This window comes from Petaurus breviceps, unplaced genomic scaffold, assembly GCF_028583685.1.
Source record: "Petaurus breviceps papuanus isolate PSGF00001 unplaced genomic scaffold, PetGlider_PUasm1.0 41, whole genome shotgun sequence".
NCBI lineage: Eukaryota > Metazoa > Chordata > Mammalia > Diprotodontia > Petauridae > Petaurus > Petaurus breviceps.
The window spans coordinates 7,521,698-7,531,635 of NW_027186320.1; the positions used below are offsets into that span (position 1 = coordinate 7,521,698).

General features: G+C 39.8%; 1 pseudogene; it reads left to right on the top strand.

Annotated features, from left to right (window-relative positions):
• The first annotated feature begins 907 nt into the window (after positions 1-907).
• Positions 908-1,728, top strand: LOC138171059 (microtubule-associated protein RP/EB family member 1 pseudogene; annotated as a pseudogene).
• Positions 1,729-9,938: the final 8,210 nt, after the last annotated feature.

Consider the following 9,938-nt stretch of genomic DNA (forward strand, 5'->3'; position numbering starts at 1 on the left):
ATTGAGAACAGGGACTTTGTAATTGATTGAATGAATGTAAGGTCCTGGGGTGGGGTAGTACTTGGAGATTATTTAATCACACTTAGTAAATGCTATATTTTGAATGATGTCATGTTTTGATCTTCTCTGTTCTTAATTTGTCATTGAATAAAATGGAGAGCACCTATGCTGGTATTTTGAACCTTGGGAAGTTGCCTTTGCTTGGCATTACATTACAGAATATAAGTAGGAACAGCAAAAAAATCCCTTAAGAGAAAAATGGATTGATTTTGAAAAAAGATATATATTATTTTTGAAAGGAATAATGCAGTTTTCCCATCAGCAGCAATAAAAAAAAAGCCAGAATATAAAGCATAATTTCTGTTGGCACCTAGAAGTAAGGCTGGCTGAAGGCATTATGGAAAGAGGAGTTTTGACTGCGAAAGAATGTTGCTGGGACCCTTTCAACTAGGAAGGGGAGAAATTAGTTAAAGTTATAACATATTCTCAATAATGTTAGTGAGAGGAGAAAAAAATAATCTAATATTGAAACTGGCCTAAAGAAATGTTTATAATTTACATGACAAATCTTGGTGCTATCATTCTAGCAATAAGAAAAAAAATTTCTAGATATGATCTTTTATAGTGATGACTGTAACATACAATGGAATAGCAGTTACATGTCTAGTAAGTAGAATCATGTCTTTTAGATCCTCAAATTAGCTTCAACATGTATTTACAGGATAAAAGAGAGACATATCTAATAGTACAATAATAGTGAAAAAGAACTTATTTTCTGATCTTATCTGAATTAATTCAATATGTAGCTTTTTTTAAAAAGTGGGTCAATAGTCGCAGGCGGGATCGGGCAGTTTGAACGAGACCTAGATGGAACTGAGGGGCCGACGAGATAGGAAACACAGTGCTTCGAGAAGCCGAAGATGATAGTTAACGTGTATTCAACTTCGGTAACTAGTGACAATTTGAGTCGACATGATATGCTGGCCTGGATCAATGAATCTATGCAGTTGACCTTGACAAAGATTGAACACCTATGTTCAGGTGTTGCCTATTGTCAGTTTATGGATATGCTTTTTCCTGGTTCCATTGCTCTAAAGAAAGTGAAATTTCAAGCAAAACTGGAACATGAATACATTCAGAACTTCAAGATCCTTCAAGCAGGTTTTAAGAGGATGGGTGTTGATAAAATAATTCCTGTGGACAAGTTAGTGAAAGGAAAATTTCAGGACAGTTTTGAATTTGTTCAATGGTTCAAGAAATGTTTTGATGCGAACTATGATGGGAAAGACTATGACCCTGTAGCAGCTTGACAAGGCCAAGAAACAGCAGTAGCCCCCTCCCTCATGACTCCAGTTTTGAATAAGCCAAAAAAACCTCTTAGTTCCAGTGGTTCAGCTCCACAGAGGCCCATTTCTATACAGAGAACTACAGCACCTTCCAAGACAGGCCCTGGCATAGTCAGAAAGAATCCAGGTATGGGAAATGGAGAAGATGAGTCAGCAGAATTAATCCAACAGATCAATGTATTGAAACTCACTGTTGAAGACTTGGAGAAAGAGAGAGACTTCTACTTTGGAAAGCTAAGGAATATTGAATTGATCTGTCAGGAAAATGAAGGGGAAAGTGATCCAGTGTTGCAGAGGATTGTGGAGATTCTCTATGTCACAGATGAAGGCTTTGTGATACCTGATGAAGGGGGACCACAAGAGGACCCCCATTAATAACCCATGTACTATACCAGTAGAGCAGCACCATCTGAATTCTTCACCCCCAAATCATGTGCTTAACTGTAAAATAATCCCTTTTATTATTTTGAGAGGACTCACTCACTGGTTTCTTTTTAATAAGCAAAAAGTACCTCTTCTTAAAGTGCACTTTGCAGAAGTTTCACTCCTTTTCCAATGGGTTTTAAGTTAGGAGCTTTCATCTTGTGGCAGAGCAGTATTAACATCTAGCTGGTTCACTTAGGGAACAAAGAGGCAGACCTTGAGAACTCACTATTTGGTTGCTGGTAAACACTGATATCTGAAAAAGTTGTTTTTATGTAACATATTAAACTAGAGAAATGTGAGGAAAACTCACAGAATGGGTTAGTTAATGCGAAATCTCAGTATAGGACTTAATAAATGCCTTAAGAGTTTAAAAAAAAGTGGGTCAATAATAAACCCAATGAAAAACATATTTAGACTTTAAGAGACATTTCACCTTTTGCCCATTGGGAGGCTGATCCATTAGCAAAATCTTTGCAAGGGGGGCAGAGTCAAGATGGCGGGGTAGAAACAGGACTTCCTTGCAGCTCGGGCTCCCATCTCCCCCAATTCATGTAAAAAATGACTCTAGACAAATTTTGGAGGTACAGAACCCACAAAATGACACAGAGAAGCTAACCTCCTGCTGAGAACAGCCAGCAAGGTCAGCAGCAAGAGGACAATGTAGCGTTCTGGGAGCTGACCCCAGGCCTGCTTGAGCGAGAGGTCTTAGCCCCAGGGTGGCCTGACCAGCCGCTGGCTGGAGGTACTTCAGATCACCAGCATCTGTGGTAGTTTCCAGAATTACCAACCCATAGGTGCAAAGGACAAAGTGAGAAGTCAGTGCAGTGTGGACTTTGGGACGTGGAAATTCAGACTGTGATCCAGCCTTTGCACCCAGGGAGAGAAGAGGTTGAGGATCTGTGGCCATTGCCATGTGGCAGCTTCAGTTCCTGGCCTACACTGCAGAGTGTAGGGGGACCAAGCAAGCAAGCAGTCTGAGGGTAATCACTCTTGCTTTCACCTGCTTGGATCTGGATTGCTGTCTAGGGTGGAGGTTCTGGGGTGTGTGAGAGCTTGCCAGAGGGGGTGAAGGCTTCAGAGAGGGCACCCAACTAATACCTTCAGCAGCTGAGAGAATCCCAGTGTTTGGGATAAACCTCCCATTTCTGGTAGCAGAGTTCTTCTGTGTCTAAAAGCCCAAAAGTCAAGCAATTGAGGGGCAACATAAGTAGGCAAAGGAAGCAAAGCACACAGAACAAGCTGTAATGGTAATATAAGTTTTTAAGATCTTCCTTGCCCCTGGGCTTAAATGCACCTGGAGCCTGTGGTGGGATGCTTGTTTTTCAGGAGATACTTTGTGATTGGGCAGTGGGTCAAGAAGGTTGTTACATTCTATGAGCCAGGAGAAAGCTATATAAGGCCTGATGGGAAGCTTTGCTTTGGGGCTCACTTTGAGAAGTGTTGTATAATTTGACCAGATGAGACTCTGGGCAGCCATTGTTGAGAGACCCCCGGCTTTGAAAACCCAGATGTTGATGCTTCCCTCTCTGATAACTGGAATTAGATATGGATGTAATGGTTGGACAGTTTGGAGGCCTGTCTACTTGATGTGTTTTTCTGTTTTCCTGTAACTTCTGTGTGTATATTCTGAAGTTTGGGGTGCTGACCTTTTCCCCCTGAACTAGGTAAACGATATATGTTTGATTGATTAAAGTAAGCTTGTTAACCCATATTGAGTCACTTTTCTTTAGAAAAGCAGATTTAAGAACCTCTGTTGGCAGCCACCCTGGGGATGCTAGGGTGCTTGCTGCTACAAAATGGTGTCACCAACAGGATCTGCAGAGTAAAACGAAAGTATGGGGGCTGGGATAATTGTTCGTTTCCCAATTGTGCTAGCTGTGACTCTGTGGAGCCATGGAATAGGAGAGAAGAACGGCCTGCAAGCTGGCTTTCCTGAGCTGAGAGCAGGAATGGTGAGCTACCTGCATCAGGACCGGGGCAGAAGCCAGGATTGGCTGCCGCCTATGGGAGGAGAAGGAACCCAGGAGTTTGGGATTCAGCCACAATACAAAATAAGGACTGTGAGGCAAAGCAGGATCACTGAATATGTTTTCTTGCTGCATCCCATAGTTTGGGACCCAGGCGGAGGATGGATTGTGTCTGTGGTGGGTGGGTGGGGTGAAGTGCTGTGGACACCCAAAGACCACACCCTCTTGCTAAGCCTGCAAGGGCTGTGTAAGGGGAAGAATACACCTCTCCCCCCAGGAAAATTTTATTTGGACACTTGTTTTGAATTGAGGTGATAATGCAATGAACTTTGTGTTTGTTTAAGGCCCTGTGACCACTTTGGTAAGTTTAGTTCATTATCTTGAAAATGTGACCTAAGAGATGTTTAGTGCTAATTCAAATGTAAATTGTCTATGCTATGGGCCTGAAAGATCTTGGAGCCCAATGTAATGGGAATGTAAGTTTTTAAGTTCTTCCCTGCCCCTAGGCTTGAGGGCAACTGGAGCCTGTGGTGGGAGGCTTGTTCTTCAGGAGATACTTTTTGATTGGGCAATGGGTCAAGAAGGTTGATACATTCTCTGAGCCAGGAGAAGGCTATAATAAGACCTGATGTGAAGCTTTGCTTTGGGGCTCACTTTGAGAAGTGTTCTGTGATTTGACCAGATAATACTCTGGGCAGCCATTGTTGAGAGGCCCCTTGGCTTTTAAAACCCAGATGTTGATTCTTCCCTCTCTGGTAACTGGGATTAGATATGGATGTAATGGTTGGACAATTTGAAGGCCTGTCTGTTTGATGGGTTTTTCTGTTTTCCTGTAACTTCTGTCTTTATATTCTGAACTTCATGTTACTGACATTTTCCCCCTGAACTAGGTAAATGATATATGTTTGATTGATTAAAGTAAGCTTGTTAACCCATTTTAAGTTGCTTTCCTTTAGAAAAGCAGATCTAAGAACCAATGCTGGTATCCACCTTGGGGATACTGGGGTGCTTGCTGCTACACAACCCAAATTTATACTCGTATTTTGGGGACAAAAAGGATCAAGGCATGGAACAGGAGGAAGACAGCAAAGTAAGAATTCCTGAACCAAAAGATTCCAACAAAAGAATAAGGTGACTACAGGGCATAAAGGAGTTTAAGAAGATTTTGAATATCAAATAAGAGAAGTGGAGGAAAAATTTGGAATAGAAATGGCAACCATGGAAGAAAATTATGAAATGAGAGTCAACAGCCTGACTGAAGAAAATAACACCTTAAAAATAGACTAACTCAGATGGCAAAAAGAGGCTCAAAAAGACAAAGATGAGAAGAATGCCTTAAAAAGCCGAATTTGCCAGATGGTAAAAGAATCTTAAAAACTCATTGAAGAGAATCATTCCTTCAGAATTAGATTGGAGCAAATGGAAGCGAGTGACTTCATGAAAAATCAAGATGCTGTTAAACAGATCCAAAAAAAAAAAAAAAAGAAAGAATAGAAGGCAATGTGAAATAACTCATTGGAAAAACCACTGACCTAGAAAATAGATCCAGGAGAGAGAATTTAAAAATTACTGGACTACCTGAAAGCCATGATCAAAAAAAAGTACCCAGAAATCATCCTTCAAGAAATTCTCAAGAAAAATTGCCAATGTTTTAGAACCAGAAGGCAAAAGAGAGGTTGAAAGAGTCCGCTGATCACCTCCTGAAAAAGATCCCAAAAAGAAAACTCCTTGGAATATTATAGCCAGGTTCTAGAGTTCCCAAATCAAGGAGAAAATATTGCAAGCAGCCAGGAAGAAACAATTTAAAAATTGTGGAAACACAATCGGGATAATTCAGGACCTGGCTGTATCCACATTGAGGGATCAAAGGGCTTGAAATATGATATTCCAGAGGTAAAGGAGCTGGGATTAAATCTGAGTATCACCCACCCAGCAGAACTGAGTATCATGTTCCAGGGGAAAATATGGATGTTCAATGGAATAGTGGACTTTCGAGCATTCTTGATGAAAAACCCAGAGTTGAATAGAAAATTTGACATTCAGATACAAGAAGGAAGAGAAGCTTGAGAAGATAAACAGGGAAAAGAAATCATAAGGAACTTATCGAAGCTGAACAACTTATATTCCTACATGGAAAAACGATAATTGTAAATTATGCAACTTTTCTCAGTATGAGAACTGAAGGGAATAGAAATGTATATATGCGTGTATGTTTATATATACACATGTATGTATGTAAATGTGTATATATGTATACATATATATGTCTATATAGGAGGGTATATGGGCATATGAATACATATGTATATGTGTATGTATACATACACAGAGGGCACAGGACCAATTGAATAGGCAGGGATGATACTTAAAAGGTGACATTAAGAGGTGAGAGAGGAATATGATAAGAGGAGATGTGGAGAAACAGAATCGTGTAAATTATCTCATATAGAAGAGGCAAGGAAAAATTGTTGCAATGGAGGGGAGGAACAGGCAGGAAAAAGGGAATGAGTCAACCTTATTCTCTTTGAATTTGGCTTAGGGAGTGATTTACATACACACTATATAGAATATATCACCCTACAGGAGAGTAGAGGGGAAGGGAAAGAGAGGGGGGATAATGGAAGGGAGGGCAGGCTGGGGTAGGGACGTTGAAAGCACCCACTTTTGAAAAGGGAAAGGATCAAAGTAGAGAATAGAACAAGTGGGGGATGGGATAGGATAGAGGGAATATAGTCAGTCTTCCACAATATATCCACTATGGAAATGTTTTGCATAGCTACTCATTTACATCCTATATTGAAATGCTTATCTTTACAGTGAAGGTGGCTGACAAGGGAGGAAGGGGAAAAATCTGGAATCCAAATCTTTTAAAAAATCAAATGCTTAAAATATATATACATATTATTATTAATATTTTACATGTAACTGGGAAATGAGATATACAGGCACTGGGGCATAGAGATCCACCGTACCCTACTGGAAAGTCGAAGGGGTATGAGATAAGATATGGGAGAGAACAGATTGAAGGAGTGGATATTCAGTGACAACACTGTTTTGCGGTGGTCGGTAGAGAAAATGGGGAGAAAATTTGTAACTCAAAATCTTGTGGAAATGAATGATGTAACCTAAAAAATAAAAAAAGAGAAAAAAATCTTTGGGAGGTTTTCCTTTGTCTGAAAACAAGAATTTAACCATAGAGAAATATGGATATAGATATAGATGTAGATATAGATGAACACATATGCATATATGTATAAAAACATATATTTAAAGTTTTTAGTTTTTCAAGTTAAGAAAGTAGAAAGAGATCAGAGGAATAATAAGGAAGACTTCATAGTTCTTCCAACAGCCATAGAATATAGTGATTTATGCTTCATGAATTTGTGTGTCATCCTTAGTCTAAAAGGTCCAAGGTCTCCTATTTCTTTCTGAGTCATCTCCTGTAATCCTGATGAATCACAGGTTACTGGGTACAGGTAGTTCTTGAGGAGAAAACGAGGCTGGTGACCATGCACAGCCCTCCCTCACTCAAACACAGTCAACTGCAAGTCATGTAATTATTTCGCTGATACCATGGTGTGATAGTAATGGCAATTAAAGATTCCCCTGTATTGGTTTGGTTTTCAAATTGATTGTGTTAAAGCCCAGAGTTTGTTAATCCCACCTGTGGGAAGGGCTTGTTGATGTGAAAAGAAAGTCCTGAACTGGGAGGAGCTGGTGACGTAGATTTGGAGAGATAAGAGAGAGGCGGAAGATCTTTTTGGAAGCAGAACCTCGTGGAGAGAGAGAGAGACTAAGAGAATTGCTGGTGGCCGCTTGGAATTGCCCTGGACTTTTGAGACCTGCCCCCTGAGCTGCCAAGGACTGAGGAGACATGGCTGTTTTGCTGGTACTTTGTCTGTCTGTTTTGATGTTGTTTTGCCAGATTTGTCCACTGGTGAAAGACAGTCCTTTTGTTGAAGAAGTCCTGGAACCTGGCTGTTCGCTAAGAAGCCCTGAGACTGTCCTGCAGACAGAGAGTGAATACTGTCCACTGGTGAGGGACAGTGCTGTTGTTGCAGGGGTCTGGAGACTGTCCTGCAGACAGAGTGAATACTGTCCACTGGTGAAGGACAGTGCTGTTGTTGCAGGGGTCTGGGAGCCTTTCTGTTGGTTCAGAAGCCCTGAAGAAGGATTTTCTTGTTGTATGTTTACAGAAATCCTGGGAGAGGGCTTTACTAATGTGTTCAGGGGTTCTAGGACTGTTCTACAGACAGAGGATAAATTCATGAAGGGACTGGCAATGTATCTTATGGCCTTGCTAAGCCTTGTCTCCCCAGGAACTAAGATTGCTGAGAACTTGCCTCGTGTCAAGATGAAGAAAAGACCTCCATTTGGGTATTAAGTGCTGTGTTTAAACTTGATGTAACTCTGGGGTAGATTCAATTGTGATCCAGGGGTGGGGAACTTTTGACCTTATGTTTGGAAACTAATCTCCATTTGAGAAGAGGGGCTTTGTGGTGGACTTAATTAAGGTATAGCCTAGGGGTGGAGAAGTATTTAGAACAGAGACTTTGTAATTGATTGAATGATTGGAAGGTCCTGGGGTGGGGTAGTGCTTGGAGATTATTTAATCACACTTAGTAAATGCTGTATTTTGAATGATGCCATGTTTTGATCTTCTCTGTTCTTGGTTTGTCACTGAATAAAATAGAGAGCACCTATGCTGGTATTTTGAACCTGGGAAGTTGCCTTTCCTTGGCATTACATTACACATGGTCCTCTCCAAAATGAAGGACAAACACAGCAATGGTGATTTAGAGTTGTTAGAGTAAAAAATGCCACCCATTGAGGGAAATGGAAGCTAAGAGACTCAAAGTATAGAGAAGTCATATCTATTTCTGTAGAAATTTTGAGCAGAGAGATTCCCCCTGAGGGAAATTTTCTTCTCTATTTTGGATTAACATTATTTAAAGTCAAGAACTTAATGAGTTAATGAGTTGCATATCTCCTGGGGGGGGGGGGGAAACCTTATCCTCTTAGTCTTTTCAAATGTATATAGGTCAATGTTATATATCTTTCTATCTCTCCATCTATCATCTCTATCTATCTAAATAGATAGATATAGATGCACAAATATATACATATATATTTATTAGTTAAAAGCAAGTAGTATGACATTTTAATATAGTACTCCAAATTTGTGTCTTCAGTGAAGATTAATATTATTAGTTCTTATATCATGCAACAAGGTCTCAATATTGTGATTACACATATAATAATAATAATAATCTTTTAGAAAGGAAGAAACTTTTTTTTTACATTCCAGTTAGAAATTACCTTATGACATTTTTACCTAATTACTTTATGAGCTTATCAAGTGTTTTGTAGTCACCCAGACATGTTTGTTTATCTTTGAGGGAGAAGATTAAGAATTTAAACACCATAATTATATTAATTCACACTTGAAGCTTAAATGAGAAAGCAATAAGTGATGAAAAAATCACGAAAAAGTGTGCCTGTTTCTATTCAGAGAAAAATGCAATTTAGTGACCCACTGACTTAGAAATACAGGGTTATTAACTAGCAGTGCAAAGGCTAGAAAGAGGCACTGGTGTCCAGGCAATATGTTTGGAAACTCAACCTTATGACTCTAATGATAGTGAAATCCCTGAAGGGAAGGAAGAAAAACAAAAGAAAAAAGAACAAATGTTGCTTTTAGTGCAATGAAAGCCTCTTATCAGAGAATCTGTAGCAATTTGTGAATTATAGAGTTGCCACATTGAGTTTTTACTGATAATACAGAGAGTGCTAGGAGGCAGTGTTTCTAATGCATGATATAACCCTCTGCTCAGATGCAGTGTCCTTCACCTGATGGCCTCTCTTGAGAAAGGGAGACTGAAATGGTCTCTCTGCCAAATGAAAAGTTAAAATCCTGGCTCAGAGATAATGATCTTTCAATTGTGTGCACATTCAGTTCACCAGTGAATTGCTAAGTTTCTTAATTGGATCACTGGGTTGTATTTATTTCAGTTACCTTGAGAGAAGTCTGTCTCTTCTATTTAAGCCATGCTGTTCAAGGGTCAAGAGACACCTCTGGTTAAAGCTTTGAGGGCTCATGAAAGCCTCACACCACTAGCCAAATTTTCTACCAGATATGGACTATGATAGATCATTTAAAGCACAAGCATGTGAACTGCCTCCCTTTGAAATGTTCAGG